The sequence below is a fragment of the Puma concolor genome, chromosome D4 (genome assembly GCF_028749965.1).
Source record: "Puma concolor isolate L17-30 chromosome D4, mPumCon1.1.hap2, whole genome shotgun sequence".
In the NCBI taxonomy this organism is placed as follows: Eukaryota; Metazoa; Chordata; class Mammalia; order Carnivora; family Felidae; genus Puma; species Puma concolor.
The window spans coordinates 71,040,265-71,058,310 of record NC_141679.1 but is presented as its reverse complement, the minus strand read 5'-3'; the positions used below and the strand labels follow the sequence as shown (position 1 = coordinate 71,058,310).

The 18,046-nt window shown below is 44.2% G+C and overlaps 1 long non-coding RNA gene across 2 annotated transcripts in view; it reads right to left on the bottom strand.

The window, feature by feature from the left end:
* Nucleotides 1-18,046, bottom strand: part of LOC147574985 (uncharacterized) — an 80,975-nt gene that overhangs the window by 4,291 nt on the left and 58,638 nt on the right. Inside the window, exon 5 of one of the 2 annotated variants that reach the window (XR_015242940.1) lies at nt 17,415-17,611. The exons of the other annotated variant lie outside the window; for it this stretch is intronic. This is a non-coding gene — a long non-coding RNA (uncharacterized LOC147574985). The remainder of the gene's footprint in view (nt 1-17,414; nt 17,612-18,046) is intronic. 2 annotated transcript variants of the gene reach the window in all.

The window sequence follows — 18,046 nt, the reverse complement described above, 5'->3', positions numbered from 1 at the left end:
GATCTCTCATAGACTGTTGACAACAACTTCATATGGTTCTAGTCCTTTAATCTCCAGAATATGCTTATCTGGGCCTAGCTCTCACTATTTCCTAAACCATATTTAGTTGCAGTTCCCTTTTCACACACTTTGTTCTACCCTTTCCAGTTTGAAGACCATATCCTTGAGGGAGAGAATGGAACAACAGATTGGAATCATTCTCCCTTCTTTGTCAGCAGCCTGGGGCTAACCTATGACCATGTCACTTTCTCCTTTTTTCCCTAATGGGATCCCTTCCTCCCAAGCTTCCTGTCCCCACTCTCTTCCCAAGTGTGGTCCATTGTCCAGGGCTTCCTCTCTGATCCCATTTCACTGATAACTGCCCTTGATTTAGTTTCTGTTCTCACACCTGTCTCCCTGCTACTTGTTCTCATCAACTTAATGTGATTATCAGGTTCTTCCTCCTTTCTTGAATCAAAGATCTCTTTTACTGGGTTCACTTTCCTTTCCCCACAACATCTAAGCATACATTTTTTCTGAGTCAGCTTCCTGTTCTGAAAACCTGCCATTCAGTCCATCAGGACTAGTCCCCAGCTGGCCTGCCACTTACCCAGTGAAGCCACCTTTTTCCTGTCACTGTGAAAGCCTCCCCTGAGGCAAAGCTGTCATTACACCTGGCAGACAACGTAGGCTGAGAAACTCATGATTCCTCTCTTTTCACTCTAAAATTCTCATTGATTTTTCTTCAGAGGGACAATAAAGCAATTTCTACCATAAGGTCATCAATGCCTTTCTTTTTTTTAAGTTGCCTTCAATGTGTCACTTTCTTGGAGAAACATTTTTTCAATCTCCTGCTTTCTAGTTTTACTGTTCTCAGTTTGCAGGTGTCCCCTCTGTCAAGAATTGCCTTTGTTTATTATTAACTTAATTTGGGGCTGCTGGTCAATGTCACAGCACCTCCTCAAGTCATCAGAGTTGTCAAATTACTAAGGATGGGAGACCCCAGGGGCGCCTGGGTGGCTCAGTCGGTTGAGCATCCGACTTCGGCTCAGGTCATGATCTCGCGGTCCGTGGGTTCGAGCCCCGCGTCGGGCTCTGTGCTGACAGCTCAGAGCCTGGAGCCTGCTTCGGATTCTGTGTCTCCCTCTCTCTCTGACCCTCCCCCATTCATGCTCTGTCTCTCTCTGTCTCAAAAATAAATAAAACATTACAAGAAAAAAAGGATGGGAGACCCCAATTGTAAGATTTTTGTCCTAACAAACTGACACTCTTTCATTCACGCATGCATGCGTTTCTTCTGCAAATATGTATTGAGGATCTACTATGCGGCAAATATTGAGATAAATGAACTCACAATCGCCATCATTAGAGACCTAAAGTCCTATCTCAAATATAACTAGAGCTCAGTGAGACTCCGTTTGGTGCATGAAGTTGTAATCAAATAAACTATAGTTTGATAAACAAAGGTAATTAAAAACAATTCAAATCACTATCAGTGGCAGGCCGAAGACCACACTCTTAGTCCCCATCTAAATACCCTAACATTCCCTTTGCATACGTCTCCCATTCTCCATCTCTCCAGCTGCTGGCAGAACTCTTCTGGACACTCTGGGTCACCATAAAACACTGACCTGTTGTAGAAGCATCTCTCATCTCAGCTACAAGCATGTAGATACCCAAGATAAAATGCACAAGTCTCTCAAAATGAGAACTTTTTTCAAAACATATATGAATTAGAAAGCAAGAAAGAAAATTCACTGATGCAATGAAGGAGAGATATCCAGCACTCGGCTTGACCCAGGGGCCAACCCTAAAGCCAAGTGGTTCACAGAAAGGTAACTTGACCTGGCCTCTAGTGGTCAGGAGGCTCGGGGACAAGGGGCAAAGCCTCACCTTCTTGCAAAAAGAGAAGACAGAATGGACCCCATACACCATGCCCTGAGTTGTAAAGGGTTACCTGGGGCATCAGATGGAGGCCAGAAAATGCCACACACTAACCTGGAGAAAGGGAAGGAGACATCAGCACCATGATGCCTGTCTGTTCCACATCCCAGGGCACTCTCATCCTGCCCCTCTATCTAGACTCAGACTTACTCCCACACACACCCAATGCCACAAGCACGCCCTGAGGCCTCCAGCCATGTCCAGCTTCCCTTCCCGGAAAACTCCACACTCCACCCACCAGGACTAGGCCCTGGACCATGAGCATCACCCATGGTATTTAAAAGAAAGAATAGAATAGAATAGAATAGAATAGAATAGAATAGAATAGAATAGAAGTAAAATAAAATAAAATAAAGATAAAGATAAAGATAAAGATAAAGATAAAGATAAAGATAAAGATAAAGATAAAGATAAAGATAAAAATGAGATGTGGTTTCTGTCTCCTGATAGGACCTTGACTGCTATGCATTATCGATGCCATTATAAGAAACTCTGAGTATCCCCTTTGAGTGAGGTCTCATTGACAGTTCCAAGGGCAAGGCCAAGTGAATGAACACCAAGTCCCATATTTCATGCAGGCTGGATTTCCTCAGAGACTGAGAAATCTTCAGATCTGGGCAACTTCCACATTCTTAGATAACCTTTACTTACAACCGAAACATAAGGACTGGCTAAGTCGAGGGTCAAAAATGGTTTTTAACACAGGAGAAAATATCATTCAGAGTAGCACTCTAGCTCCCAAAACAATGCATGAGTTCCTGTTGGGTGGATTTTTTAACTGCGATTTTGGCTTTGCCAATCTAACCTACTGCTTCTGCTACATTCACTTAGAGATAGATAGGCTTGTCTGTTCTGGAAGCATCTTCTCAGCAGGAGAAAGACAGTGAAAGGTTTGGCTCAGAGAACACAAGTGACTGGAAATATTTGGCCCTGCAGGTGTTTGGATACACATTTACTAAGCAGCTACCAAGTTTGCATGTCAGAAGGACTTGGGGAATACTTTGCGCTTTGTGCTAGGAAAAGCCAAAACCTCCTATATCATCTCTTTTGTGATGAGAAGTGCAGACACCTGATGGAGATAGGTCTACAATGAAACCATCACTCTCTGTCCTCTCAGCCCATTTATCCCTGTGGTCACAGGACTCCACAGCCAAGGCTCCAGGCCCCAACATGAATGTGTTCCCGGCCTGTCCCCAGTGTGCTGGCGCTGGCACTGGCCTCGGGGTGAGCTCGGGGCTGAGCAAGCCCGGCACATATTTTCTTTGTAGTGTTAACACGAACTAAAACTTAGACAAAAGACAAAGTACGGTACACAGTGGGGAGAAATCCTCCTCGCTAATCTTTGCCAGAAGTGACAACATCAGGCGGTGCAGTGATGGCACCAGACGCACCCCTGGGGCCTCGCCATGGACACCAGCATCACTCTGTGGGCGCTCACAGCCACAGCAGGGGTGAAGAGCCACTTTATGAAGTCTCAAGGGCAAAGGCATCAGAAGAGTCCTCTGTAGGCAAGAGAGAAGTGCGTGGACAGAAGATTACAAGTGACAAAAGAACTGACAGTTCAAAGAAATCACAGGAGACATACCCTGGGACACCCAGAGGAGGCCCCATCAAGCTCCAGCGGAAGGCCAGAGTGTCAGGACTTATAGGACACAGCGGGGTCTGGGTGGTTTTTTGCCCTGTGGGCAGGGTGTGCTAGGTCCTCAAAATGAAATGGGAACTCTAAGCCTAAGGAGACTATGGGAGGAAAAAAGAGAGGGGTCTAGGGAATGAGGTATGATCATCCTAGGGAAGCTGAAGCCCCTTCAGCCAAGGTTTCTGCAGCAAGCAAGGAAGATGCAAAACAGAATCATAATTCCCTTTTCCTGCCTTACCTCTGTCCTCCCCATCATCCAGCTTTGGGCACTGACTTGAGCTCTTGCAGGAAAACAAGTGATCAGATCTCCATCAGAGCGAAATGTTTAATCAACCTAGGGAATGCGGGCAACGCATGGGCTTCTGATAGGCATCACATGGATTATTAAGCAGAGAGGAGAACTGACCAGCTGGCAGCTCTTCAGCCTAAGAAAACCACGAGACTGATTCCCCAGGTTCACTACCCACTTACCCTCCTCCCACAGCCCCCAGCTCCTAGAGAACAGCCAGACACCCCTTGCAAGCCGCATGGGACGTTCCCACTTCAAGCCCAAGCCACCCCTGCCTGCCATGAGAGTGTGCAGAAACACAGGAAAGCCAGCCCTACTTGGAAACCTCAGTAATTACTATGGGAACCTGTCGGATGCCAGGAGGCTGGGAAGACAGCTTAATTAAGTGCAACATCTGACAGTTCTGATTGGGAAATTGAGGACACAGTAAGAGGGTGCCATTCAGGCAACAATCTGTTCCTTTTGTTAAGACACAGGGAGGGTCTCTTCTTTTGCCTACAACAAACAGGAGGGCTGTAATTACACAATGTCAAACTGCAGCTGAGCGTGCTATTTTAGATTTCATATTTTCCCGAAGAATTTTACAACCAAAAAGATGAAGTGCCTCCCCACTTGAACGGTGGCTGTATTTAAGGTACTTGTGATCCTATAACACTCTACAGTCCTAATTCCACTTCTCACGGCGAAGAGGGGGTAGCAAGCCAAAATCTGGTGGTTCACACCGCATGTAGCGATAGAAGACTTGTGTGTTAGTTTCCCAGAGTTGCCATAACAAAGTACAACAACTGGGTGGCTTAAACGACAGAAATGTATTGCCTCACTGTTCCGAAGGCTTGGAAGTCCAAGGTCAAGGTGTTGGCACTTGGTTCTTTCTAAGGGCTGTGAGGGAGAATCTTCTCCATGCCTCTCATCTAGCTCATGGTAGTTTGCTGGCAATCTCTGACATTCCTCAGCTCGTAGATGCCACCAGCCCAATCTCTGCCTGTTTCATATGGCATTCTCCCTATATGTGTGTCTATCTCTGTGTTCAAATGTCCCTTTTACAAGGGTACAGTCATATTGGATTAAAGCCCACCCTAATGACTCATCCTAACTTGAACATCTTCAAAGACCCTATTTCCAACAAAGGTACATTCAACAGGTACTGGGCATTAGGACTTCAACATCTTTTAGACGGACACCATTCAACCCATGCCACTTTGGTTCCAATAAAATCTCATGAGGATGCCCTCTGTGGGAAACAAGACAAACGGAGACACACACACACCTTCTCTAATTGACATGAGGGTGCTGAGTTCCCACCACCCCCTCAGCACCGCCCCCATCCAGTAGTCTCCAGAGGTCTCTGTAGGGTGTAGCTTAACTTTCCCCAGTTTTAGGGCAACTCAGAGGAAGGGGAGCTGGAAGGGTTTTCCCTTTTTTGTTTTGTTGTTTTAATGAGCATGTGTCAAAAATTTATTTCCTCACTAATACAAGCGAGAACCGTAAGGTGTTAACAACCAGATCAAGAGCATTCAAAGAGCACACACAGCAAGGCAGTTGGAATGCTGAGATGAATTTACAAATAAATGCAAACGTAGCCAACATCCACAGTGCAATAACCAACTGCATCTCCACTGGACAAACTTCATTTGCATCTCTATGGGCAAGGATCATTTGCATTACTATCACTTTTCTACAAAGGGACAAAAAAGCTTCAAAGCAATGAAAGATGCAGATAACCAGAAAGGGTGCCAGACAAGACACCCAGTCATCTTTTTTGTCCATTTCTAATTCTTTCACATTTTTTTTTTCCTGGCAGGATATATGCCTCCTAGGTGCTAGGGCCACCTGCTTATATGTCATCCATCATGTAAGGCATTTATATCCATGAGCGCAGTGGAGGGAGGGTCTACTGGGGGGAAGGAAGTGTTCTTTGGGAACTTTTAGGATGGCCCCTCCTCTCCACCTCACCCACGGTTGCTCCCAAGACCCTGACCACAGAGAACTGAATTTCTCAGTGGTCACAGGGCTTCCTCAGCTCCTCCTGGGAGACCAGGCTCTCTCGAAATCAGCACCAAGCTTTCCTGTCCCATCCTTTGCCCTCACTACCAAGTCCTTCATTGCCTGCCCTTGGCCCCACTAATTTTTCTCTCCTTTTCCAGCATACACTCCAGGGGTCAACTCAGCCCTGGCCAGGCATTCACTCGGGCCACTTCCCTAAACTGGGAAGACCATCAGTCTCAAGATCAACCTTGTCTGCCCTCTCTGTTGTGGTTCCCAACCACTTTGAGACTTGGAGATAAAAGGCTGAGACTAGAGACGTACATTTCTCTAGTTCACTTAGTGGCTATGTGACCCCAAGTGACATAATTTCCCTAAGCTCTAATTTCCACCATCCACAATCTCAGAATTTCTGTGTGTATAAATGAGTGTAGCAAATGCTGCAGTCTTCCGTCCAGATCCCCTCCATGATCTAGGAATGGGGCACCTGTTCCCCCAGTTCACAGTACAGCCCCTCCCTGGAGCCAGCCCCATGCCAAAGGGAGCTGCCTCACCCCCCGGATATGACCTACCCCTACCCACACCCCCACCAGGAGCAGCCGGCTTACAACTCCCAGGCCACGTGGGGATACAAAGCCTCAGCCCTCTTGCCGCAATGTGGAACATCTCTGGAGGGCCCCCTCAGTTTCAGCACTCCCTGTGGGATCAGCTGGGGTCTCCATTGCAACTAAATCACCGTTCAACTTCTCCTTCTGCCCAGCCATGCCTCTTTCGCTCCCTTACGGGTATGTTCCCAAGGGACTATCCAATAAATTTTTCTCAGGAAGGCCTCAGAGTCTCAGTGTCTCCTTGGGAACACGATCCTGCAACAATGAGACAACGCTGAGCATACGGTAGCAGCTCAAATATGCCACTAGCAAGCTATGTGACCCCCTCAAGTTACTTCTCTCCTCACAAACTCACGGTTGCATGCTGACACAGTTATGAGAAAAAAGGCAGGGCAGCCTTGGTAACTTGGCTAAAAAGTGGACGGTGGGGCGGGAAGGCGGTGGGGTGCTGGTTTTCTGCCTGCTCCGGTGGAAATTCCACACAGCAGGGTGAGGGCAGGGCCAGGTAAGTGCCGAGATTGTTTCCTTCCACATACTGCCAGCCTCCTGAAAGTGATACTCCTGGGAAAGGCAGACATCTTAACAGTGTTACATTCTCCTGCAGGTTGGCGTGGTCCTTGACCAGGCCCCCTACATCTCAGATAAGGGCTGGGATCCTGTCAGTCAGCCACACAGCAGCAGCCACATGGGGGATGAAGTTTCAGTTGCTTTTGGGGTCACCGCTTCTCGCTCAGCCATGCCCAGAAGCAGAAGTACCTGGTGCAGCCTGAACCCCTTGCCTAGGGCACAGTGTGGTCTCTGAAACTCACGTTTCTCACTCCTGCTGGAGATTGAGAGGGACTTTGGGGACCCCAGAGCCCACGCACACTGGTAGAACTATACTACACACACACACACACACACACACAACTTCCCACCACTACCTGACTGACATTCTTGCCACTTCATTCCCAAGAAAACACACACAATTCAAGCTTATGTAGATTTCGCATTGCTTGCAAGACCTTGGACAAATAAAATGTTCTGAGGCTCAGTTTTTTCACCTCTAAAATGGGGGTGAGTATTAATGTGAGTACCAAAAGTTGCTATAATAAGTAAACTCCAAAACTCTCACTGGCTTCACATAGTAAACATGTATTTGTTGCTTGTTTGAAGTTCAAAATGGGTAGCACGGAGTGGTGGTTGTCCTCCAGGATGTGATTCAAAAGTCAGACTCCTCTGGGGCGCCTGGGTGGCTCAGTGGGTTAAGCATCTGACTTTGGCCCAGGTCATGGTCTCACGGTTTGTGAGTTTGAGCCCCGCGTCGGGCTCTGTGCTGACAGCTCAGAGCCTGGAGCCTGCTTCGGATTCTGTGTCTCCCTCTCTCTCGGCCCCTCCCCTGCTCATGCTCTGTCTCTCTCTGAAAAATAAATAAACATTTAAGAAATTTTTTTAAAAGTCAGACTCCTTCTAGCGTATAGTTCCATGCTTGCCTTCACAAGACAGAGAAGGAGAAAAGAACACGGAGGGTCAGAGTTGAGGGAGGAGTGTGTAGGCCAGGCCTAGAAGTAACAAATAACACCTTCACTAACAAGCCTTTGACCAACACTCAAAACTCAGTCATATCACCATCCTTAACTGCAAATGAGTCTGGGAAATAGAGGTTAGCTGTGTGCCCACAAGGAGAAGCCAGCCAGTCCCTGCCACAGGATGACAACCTTACAGGATTATTGTGAGATTAATAAAATAAGCATTCCAGGTGCACAGTGAGTGTTCAATAGCTATTACGTGTTGCGGTTATTAACATCCACAAGGGCAACTCAACAGGTCTCTGAGAAGTTGCTGAGGATGCTGCGTCAGACATGGGTCCTGGACCAGGGGTGTTGATTTTTGTCTTGCCTGGGCCTAAACACCACCCATGACAGGCTCACGGTGATGAACTCAAGCTCACATTTCTGCTGACTCCCCTTGTGGGAAGGAGGGGAGGTGAACGTTAATTCTGACTCAGGAGGAGGCAAGAAATAGTGGGTGCTTCAACTGCAGTTCAAATTCTCCCCACCTACCATGCTGTGACCAGTTTTTCTCCCTAAATTCCTAGAAGGTGAACATGACTTGGAACCACAAGAATTTATTGCCCTTCCAAGGTCTCCCAGTCAAGCTATGGGAAGACTGTGTGTTCTCCTGCGACTTTGACACCGGCCCACTCCTTGAAAAATAACAACCTTGGCTTTGTATTTCTAGAGGTATAGCTGCCTCTTTTCTTCCTTATTCTAAAAGGTCTCTATGATATCCCAAATACCTCTGCCTAAGACATTTGGGGAAAGGCTCCATGATCACATTTCTTCTCTGACCTCCAAGGTTCTCTTTCTTTTTTTTTTTTTAACGTTTATTTATTTTTGAGACAGAGAGAGACAGAGCATGAATGGGGGAGGGTCAGAGAGAGAGGGAGACACAGAATCCAAAACAGGCTCCAGGCTCTGAGCCATCAGCCCAGAGCCCAACGCAGGGCTCGAACTCACGGACCGCGAGATCATGACCTGAGCTGAAGTCGGACGTTTAACCAACCGAGCCACCCAGGCACCCCTCCAAGTTTCTCTCTTAACAGAACAGAGGAGAGGAGTTGTATTAATGCCAACAAATGGGGGAAAGACAAAACACCATTATTTTTTTTACCTCCCAACTGCTACATCCCCCCCACACACGCGTGTGCATGTGTGAGTGCACACGCACAAGCAACAATAACAACCCTCAGATGCACCTGTCATTTTGGTTGGGGCACAGGCAGGAAGCAGGAAATGGGGAAAAAAGGGAAGTGGGGGGAAAGGCAGATGCACTATAAGATTTGGGAGCAAAAGGCAAGTAAAAGTTCTACAGAGCTACACATGCTGGGAATTGTTGCCCTGACCCGAAATAACTTTATCTCTAATGATCTAGCTTTCTTACAAGATAAGCGCCTTGCAGCAAATAAATATTTTTTTCAAGTTGAAGATGCAGAAAAGCAGAGAATTAAATGATTTGGTAATGAAACACAGCAGTCTTTTGGAAAATATTGGTTCACTAGCTTATGCAGATTTTCCAAATGTTGGCTCTTTTCATTATACAATATCAAAAAATCTCATTTGTTAATATTACCACAAATCTCATTGGAAAATTCTTGAAGGACTGAGAAGCTGTCAAGCTCACAGCGGCCAGAAACAAGTTTTCCAAAATTCAAATTTTTGGCTGAAAATGTGTATTTTTATCACTGCTAACAAATACTGTCAGCTGTCCTCTGTAAAGAGACAGGCTCATTTTATTCATTTCCAGGAAAATATTCCCCAGACACCCTAGTCTGAATAACCCCGGCTTGTCTACTAATCTTTCTTTTCCATAAAAAGGGGTGTGGGGGGGATTAAATGAGATCTTAACACACAAGTGCTTTTAAAAAAGACAACCATGGCATCTCAGAATGTAGCAAAGTACTTTATACACACTTCATTCCTTAGGATATGTATTTTTTTAAGATGTTTTTCAATTTTTTTTAGGTTTATTTCTTTATTTCGAGGGAAAGAGAGAGCATGCACAAGTGGGGGAGGGGCAGAGAGAGAGGGAGAGAGAATCCCAAGCAGGCTCCACACTATCAGCACACAGCCAGACGTGGGCTGGATCTCACAAACTGTGAGATCATGACCTGAGCCGAGATCAAGTCCGACACTCAACTGGCTGAGCCACCCAGGCGCTGCAAAGATGTTTCTTATTTTTAAGTAACCTCGATACCCAATGTGGGGCTCAAACACACAACCCTGAGATCAAGAGTCACGTGTTCCACCGACTGAGCCAGCCAGGCGCCCCCTACTCAGGATATATTTTAAATATGTGTACGTAAGGGCCAAGATCTAATAAAATTAATCACTTTTATCATTTCCTTAAGTCACTCCTAAGTGAAACTGGCATTTATTTTTCCACTTCAAATGAGCCGGCAGGGCAGGGCGCAATGACACTGACAGTCCAGCAGCTTTATGCACCACTGGTTAACGCCATCAGCGCAAATGTCGATACCGTGAAAAAGGCAAAGAACATCGTAATGTTGTTATGAAAATAGTCTTGATTCTGAGGACCCCCTGGAAGAATCATGGGAACTTTTAGGGATCCCCAGACCATACTTTTGAACAGCTGCTATGGATCAAGCAGGAGTCTCTGCCTCATTGGCCACCAACCCCAACTCCTCCAGCACAACCACCACCTCCCAGACACTGAAATAGCCGGTTATAGGACTGGTATGTACCCTTAATACACACTTTTACTGTATGGACCATAACCATGGAAAATCTATACGGGTTTTTGCTGCTGTTGTTATTTTTACATTTGGATAAATATCATGCTCCGCATGTCATTTTGCGGTGTGCTGTTTTCGGGCAATAGTGTATTTTTGAGCTTCGCCCAAATTGATTCAAAGAGATCTAGTCAACTCTTAACGGTACAGAATTCCACAAAGTGTATTATTTTATCCATTCCTCTGTTTTATTTATCCATCCCTCTATTTGAAAGTTTTTCTTTTTCTTCTGGGAAGATTAGTCTTATTTTGTTTACATTTTAAGCAGTGCATTTTGAATTGTATCTTGGGATACATGAAAAGCTGTATATAACATGCATGTGATGTAAAGAATAATACACGAAAGGAGGCCCACAGACAAGGGTGTTATCATCCCGATGAAGGAGCCTCCTATTTGGCTGGGACTCGTGCAGACTGGCCAGGGTGAGTCAGGTTTGGTTTCTCACCCCAGAGTTTGGCAAGGCTTCAGGTACCCCATGAAGACATGAAAAGACATCATTCTTGAAGGCTAAGATGAAACTTGCTATTTCACTCGGGGACAAGGACCCCCCTTTTCCGGGACTGAAAGATACACAAAGTTTCCTTGTTCCCCTAAAGCAGGACTCAGGTTGGAAAGACTGGTCGTTGTCCACTGTTTGCTCTCAGCACAAGACAGAACAATGAATTTTTTTAATGTCTTTAACGTCACTGTTGTCCCCAGGTTATACTGTGACAAAACAAGTGATTGCCTTTTTTGGCAATAATGTGAAATTTCAGCATTTTTAGCTTGAAAAGGCGATTACTATGTAAGTAGTTATTAATTGTTTTCAGACAATTAAAAATGTGGGGATGGGGGCGACTTGGTGGCTCAGTCGGTTGGGCATCCAACTCTTGACTTTGGCTCAGGTCATGATCTTGCGGTTCGTGGAATCCAGCCTCACGTCAGGCTCCGCGCTGACAGTGTGGGGCTGCTTGGTATCCTCTCTCTCCCTCCCTCTCTCTCTGCCCCTCCTCCACTTCTGAGTTGGAGTTGAGGCTCAGAGGGATGAACATGGCCTCTGGGGTGGTTCAGAGATGAGTGCAACTTGCAACTCTATCACGCAGCAGTCGTGTGATGTTGAGCAGGTCACTTGGGGCCCCTGCACATGACTTTCTGCATTTGTCCAAGGGGCACCTTCCTCACACCTTCACTGTGTCACACAAGACAATGTGGGCAGTGTGTGGGCATAGAGTGCACAATAAATAACAGCCATTGATGCTCATTCATCAGGCATGAGAATTCTCTCAGAACTTTCTGACATGTTATTTTAATTACCAGAATTATGGATTTGACTTGAATCTACGATTCTGAGAAATTTTATAAATACAGCCTGACTTCATGCCTCCTTGGACTGCCACTCAAACCACGCTTTCCGCAATTCGCTTCCAGCCAGCCACCCCACAGAACCTTTCTTCCCATAGACGCCGTGGCCTTCACATGGCTGAACCGAGTGGCACGTCCCTGCCCTCATTGTATCTGACCTTTCCACAGCACTGACATCACTGGCGACTTCCCGATTCTTGAGACTCTGTCCTCCTTGGCTCCTGTGACCCTCATTTCTCCTGGCTTTCCCCAGCTCCCAGGCAACAACATCCTTCGTGGACACCTCGGAACTGGCAGTGTGCCGTGGGCTTGGCCTCCAGGCCTCATCTCTTCTCACTTTTCATTTCTCTCCCTGAGTGATCTCGTTTGCTCTCACATACAGATAAGACCCATATCTCCATCTCCAGACCTGGCCTCTCTCTGAACTTCTGATTCTGTTTTCTGACTCTAATGAATTCCTCCGCATTGCAGTCCTCAGGCATCTCGAAGTCAACATACCCAAAATTCACCATCCCGTGGGCCTTCATCCCGAATTTGTGCTCCTTCTGCAGAACCCGCCTTGGTGAATTCCCTACCACCATCCGCTAAGTTATCTAACTCAGAAACATTAGTACAAGCCTACGAGCATCACGAGTCACCAGCTGTATAAATCCTGCTTTCCTTTAAAAAGAAAAAATATACCTGTGTTCTGAACTCTCCAGTCAGTTCTCACGTGCTTCATTCAAGCCCCTCCTAGCAGACCTCTCTGTCTCTAGACTAGTGTCTTTCCACTATGTGTATCCAGGATGTGTGTCCAATGTGTATCCTGGATGATCTTTCTAAAACAGTCACACACACATAGAGTTGACCCACGATTGCCAACTATTTGTGACCATATGATTTATCAGCCAAACAGACACTTTGGATAGTAATAGGTATGCTATGAACAATTGTACTAACACAGCAAATAAACCCTAACTCTCTGCCAGGTACTGCACTAAGTGTTCTATATACCCAAAACACTTATCAGGTAACTACTATTCCTATCCACTTAAGATGAGGAAATTAAGGCTTACAGAGGGTAAGTGGTTTGTTCATGAACACACAGCTTGAATCTCACAGTTTGAATGCGTGAGATTCAAACTCAGCACCAGCTGACTCTAGAGCTCATACTCCTTTTTTTTTTTTTGTTTATTTATTTATTTTGAGAGAAACAGAGAGCATGAGCGGGGGAGAGGCAGAGAGAGAGAATCCCAAGCAGGCTCCACACTGTCAGTGCAGAGGAACCCCATTCTGGGCTTGAACCCAAGAACTGTGAGATCATGATCTGAGCTGAAATCAAGAGTTGGATAACCAACTGAGCCATCCAGACACCCTTATTTTTAATTTTTTTAATTGAAGCCTACTTGACACACTGTTATATTAGTTTCAGGCATACAATATAGTGATTCTGTAAGTCTATATACTATGGCGCTCATACCCTTAGCCTCTTCCCTATACTGATCATCATCATCCTCTCATTCAAAAAAAAAAAAAATGTGTTAGGCCTCCCTATTGATTTCATAACAAAGTTTTCACCGTCTGACATGACCCCAACTTCTCTCTGGCCACTTCTTCACAGGAGCCCCTCACTGCAGCTGGGCACAACCAACTCACCTCCTCACCTCAGTGCATGTGCTCTCTGTTTTCCCACAACTTCCTTATCTAATTCCTCATAATCCATCAAACTCAAATAGTCATCTCTCCAGGTTAGCTGCCTCTCCGGTGGGTTCCCTTGCCATCCTGTGCATGAATAAGTCACAGTGTGAATTACACTATAATTTCTATATCCCCCACTCGTAGAGTTCACTCTATTATCTTCTTCAAACTATTGTAACCCAGTGCTTTGTTTATTTGCCTTCAAATGTTCCCGTTTCCTGATATGTGTATTTAAAACTATAAGTTTCCCTCTAAATGCTGCTTTGGCTGTGCCTCATGAATTTTGACATATATTGATCCCTTTAACCCAAAGATTTGGGGGCCTCTCTTTGGTTTTGGTTGTTTATTGTTTGTTGGTTTCCAGGAAATGGAAAATGTTTAACTTTTATTATTAGCAATTTTTAATTTTGTTACATGATCACAGAACATAGTTTGCATGATATTGACTCTTTGGAATAAATTAGACCTTTTTCTATGGCCTAGAACATGGCCAATTTTAATAAACATACAATGTATGATCAACATATACATATTCTATGTGTTGGAGACGAAATGTGGTATGTATCTATTTCTTCAGGCTTATTAGTTATGTTGGTTCTTCTGTGTCTTTACATATTTTAAGTCAGCTCTGTTAGGGATGTTTTAAAATTTCTAATGACCTTACACAAAATTAAAAGGTTTTTATCTGCCCTTTACAGTTAGTGGGTCCCTAATGAACCGGGCTTTCATCCCTTGCTGTTTTTAGATTCCAATTAAACTTGTTTGTAGAATAGACAAATAATTAAAGATGTACTGTCTTCCACGACTTAATATTGTCTTCCAATAGGGTCGTGTTGAAGTTGGTGGCTTGCACCCCAGCATTTAGTACAGGTACTGGATACAGTACAGTTTGCAGTTGAATAAGTGAAGATACTGCCATGACCTTCTTGATATCTGGAACTCATCTCATTAGAAACAAGTCATTTAGAACGCAGCTCAACTAAACTTTAGCTCTGACTCAACATGCCCTTGGCCACTCCAGTGCCACTCCACTACAGGAGAAGGGTTACAGAGTGGACAGAACCCAGGGCCCATGTAAGAGAGGGTGCTCGTCCTTCAGCTTCATTAACTCAGTGGCAACTGTTTCATCTGTGAAAGTTCTTCCTCATGACATAGCTATTTGGTTTTAGCTTCATGCCAGGACCACCAGGGAAGTGAGTCAGGATTGACTGACTGATTGACTGACTGGGGAGGATAGGAGAGGGTCCACGTCAGGACTTATTATCTCAAATCTCCAGCTGAGAATCTGAAGGACTGGATCATACCACAGGGTCACACAGTTAATAATAGAGAATGATAGGTAATGACAGAAAAGCCAAGTCTGGTGTCCTTTTCACAGCAGCATACAGAAGCCCGCTCATTTCTTTAGAAAATTAAAGGACATCTTATTTGGAATCATCTTTGAGAATCTGGTGATTTCCCCTTCAATTAATTTAGGATTGCAAGAATTCAGTAAATCAGCAACAAGCTATGGCAAGTATATGGAGAAAAATGCAGGTGGGAATGTAAGAGGGTGCCATTATTGTGGAAAACAGTCTGGCAGTTAGTCAAAAAGCTCAATAGAGAGTTCACATATGACCCAGCAATTCCACTCCTAGCTATATGCATACCCAAGAGAACTGAAAACATATGTTCACACAAAAAACTTACACATAAATGTTCACAGCAGCATTATTCATAACTGCTAAAATTTGGAAATAACCCAAATGTCCATTGACTGATGAATGGATAGACAAAATGTGGCATATCCATACAACAGAATATTGTTCAGACATAAAAAGGAATGAAGGACTGATATATGCTGCAACATGGATGAATCTTGAAAACATGATGCTCAGTGAAAGAAGCCTGACACAAAGGCCACGTAATGTTATGCATTTATATGAAATGCCTAGAATAGGCAAATCCATAGGGATGGAAAGTAAATTCATGGCTTTCAGGGGCTGGAGGGCAGGGGGAAGTGAGGAGTGACAGCTAATGAGTATGGATTTCTCTTTGGGGTAACAAAAAAATCTGGAATTAGTGACAATGGTTGTACACCTTGTGCTTATACTAAAACCCAGTGAACTGTGCGTTTTAGAAGGGTGTGTTTTATGGCATATGAATCAAAACTCAATTTTTAAAAAGAGGAGGGCAAATCAGGGATCATGGATCACTGCTCTAAATCCCAATAGAAAATTCCCTGGAAGCAGCACAGCACACAAGACCATGGACTTTGGAAAAAGAGGGAGTGTATTCAAGTTCTGCCCTTCCAATATGACCACCAGAACTTGGGCATTTTATTTAATTTCTCTAAGCATCAGTTTCCCTTCCTGTAAAATGATGGCATTATTACCTATTTCATGGGCTGGCTGTAAGGATTAAACGAAACTACATAAGATAGTACCACACAACAACGTGTAATAAATGACTGCTACTATTATTATTACTTGTATTATTACAATTATTATTTTCACATCTTTCAGATCTTTCATATCTCATAATTTTTTTAGTACTATTTTATAGGACACTTCCAATAACAGACATATTGAATGGTTCCAAGTTCCATGAGCGCAATCTTGGCAAATTCTTTAAACGATATGGCTTGAAGGAAAAATCTATTTTTAGTATACTCAGATATGCACTGTGCTTGTTCCATGAAATAAATAATAATTAGCAAAACAGCTGCTGAAAGCATGTCGCATGAATTCGTTTAATATATTGTTATAAATAGCGGTAGAAATATTTGCCCATTGTGCCCCCTTGTGAGAGTTTAGGGGAACTACCTTTATTCTAGAAAGTAGGTAGCTTAGAGCCTGGCAATTCAAAGGGTCCTCAGATCAGCAGCATGGGTTATCAATTGAGAGTTTGCTGTTAATGTAGATATTGGATTCCAAATTCCACCCCCCGTTTAGAATTTCCGTATTAACATTCTCCCCGGATGATTTTTACACACATTAAGTTTGAGAAGTACTGGCTTAGAGCATATAGTAAACAATTATTTTTTTATTCAGGAAACATTCATTGAGTGTCTTACTGTCAAATGTTAAATACTGTACAGGAACTGGAAATAGCAAGATAAATATATTTTTCCATAAAGAAATTTGTGATTAAAAACTTGTAACAATTAGAATTAATTGTGTACCTTAAAGTAAATTTTATGGTTTGCAAATTATATCTCAAATTATGGCAAATCAAGAATCATAGATCTCTGCTCTAAATTCCAATAGAAAAGTTCCAAGGAAGAAGCACAGCACACAAGAGTATGGACTTTGGAAACAGATACATCATATTAAGGGGAACCTGGATGGCTTAGTCAGTTAAGCGCCGGGGGGGGGGGGGGGGGGGGTTCTGTGCTGACAGCTCAGAGCCTGAAGCCTGCTTCAGATTCTCTGTCTCCTTCTCTCTCTCTTGCCCCTCCCCTGCTCCCACTCTGTTTCTCTCTCTCTCTCTCAAAAATAAACACACACTAAAAAAGATGCATCATATTAAATTTTGCCCTTCCCATCCAATGAACGTTATAGTAGAATCATGTATAAAATGCAATGGTACACAAAGATGAGAACAACTAACTCTGATTCGAAGAAGAGGAGGAAGGTTGAAGGAGGAGGTTGCATCTGAATGGATCTTAGTAAGCAGAAATTTACCAGGTGGAGAACGTTGGGCAGAGCACTCCAGTCTGAAGGGATGCCATGAGGAAAAGGACATACATTCAAAAGGTGTGTAAAGTGTCACATGTCAAATCCTTTGGTTAGCCTTCGGTGGGCACAGTGTTGGTTAAAAGGCAATTACCTCAAGGGGACTGAATTATTGGAAATTCTTGCTTTTTCCAAAATATACATTTCTGTAAATTTGAAAAGTTAACAACAAAATAAGAACAATAAATGTCTAAAATTAACGATCTAAACTTCCATCTTAACATAGAAAAAGGAAAGAAAAAGGGCGCATGGTTAAGCACCTGACTTCAGCTCAGATCACGATCTCTCAGTTCACGAGTTCTAGCCCCATGTCAGGCTCACATTGCTGACAGCTCTGAGCCTGGAGCCTACTTCAGATTCTGTGTTTCCCTCTCTCTCTGCCCCTCCCCCACTAGAATATTAAAAATTTCTTTCTCCAAAAAAAAAAAAAAGGGAAAGCAAATGAAAAGAAAAATAGGTAGAAGTAAGGAAATAATAAAAATAACAGCAGGGGCGCCTGGGTGGCTCAGTCGGTTGAGCTTCCGACTTCGTGCTCAGGTCATGATCTCGCGGTTTGTGAGTTCGAGCCCCACGTCGGGCTC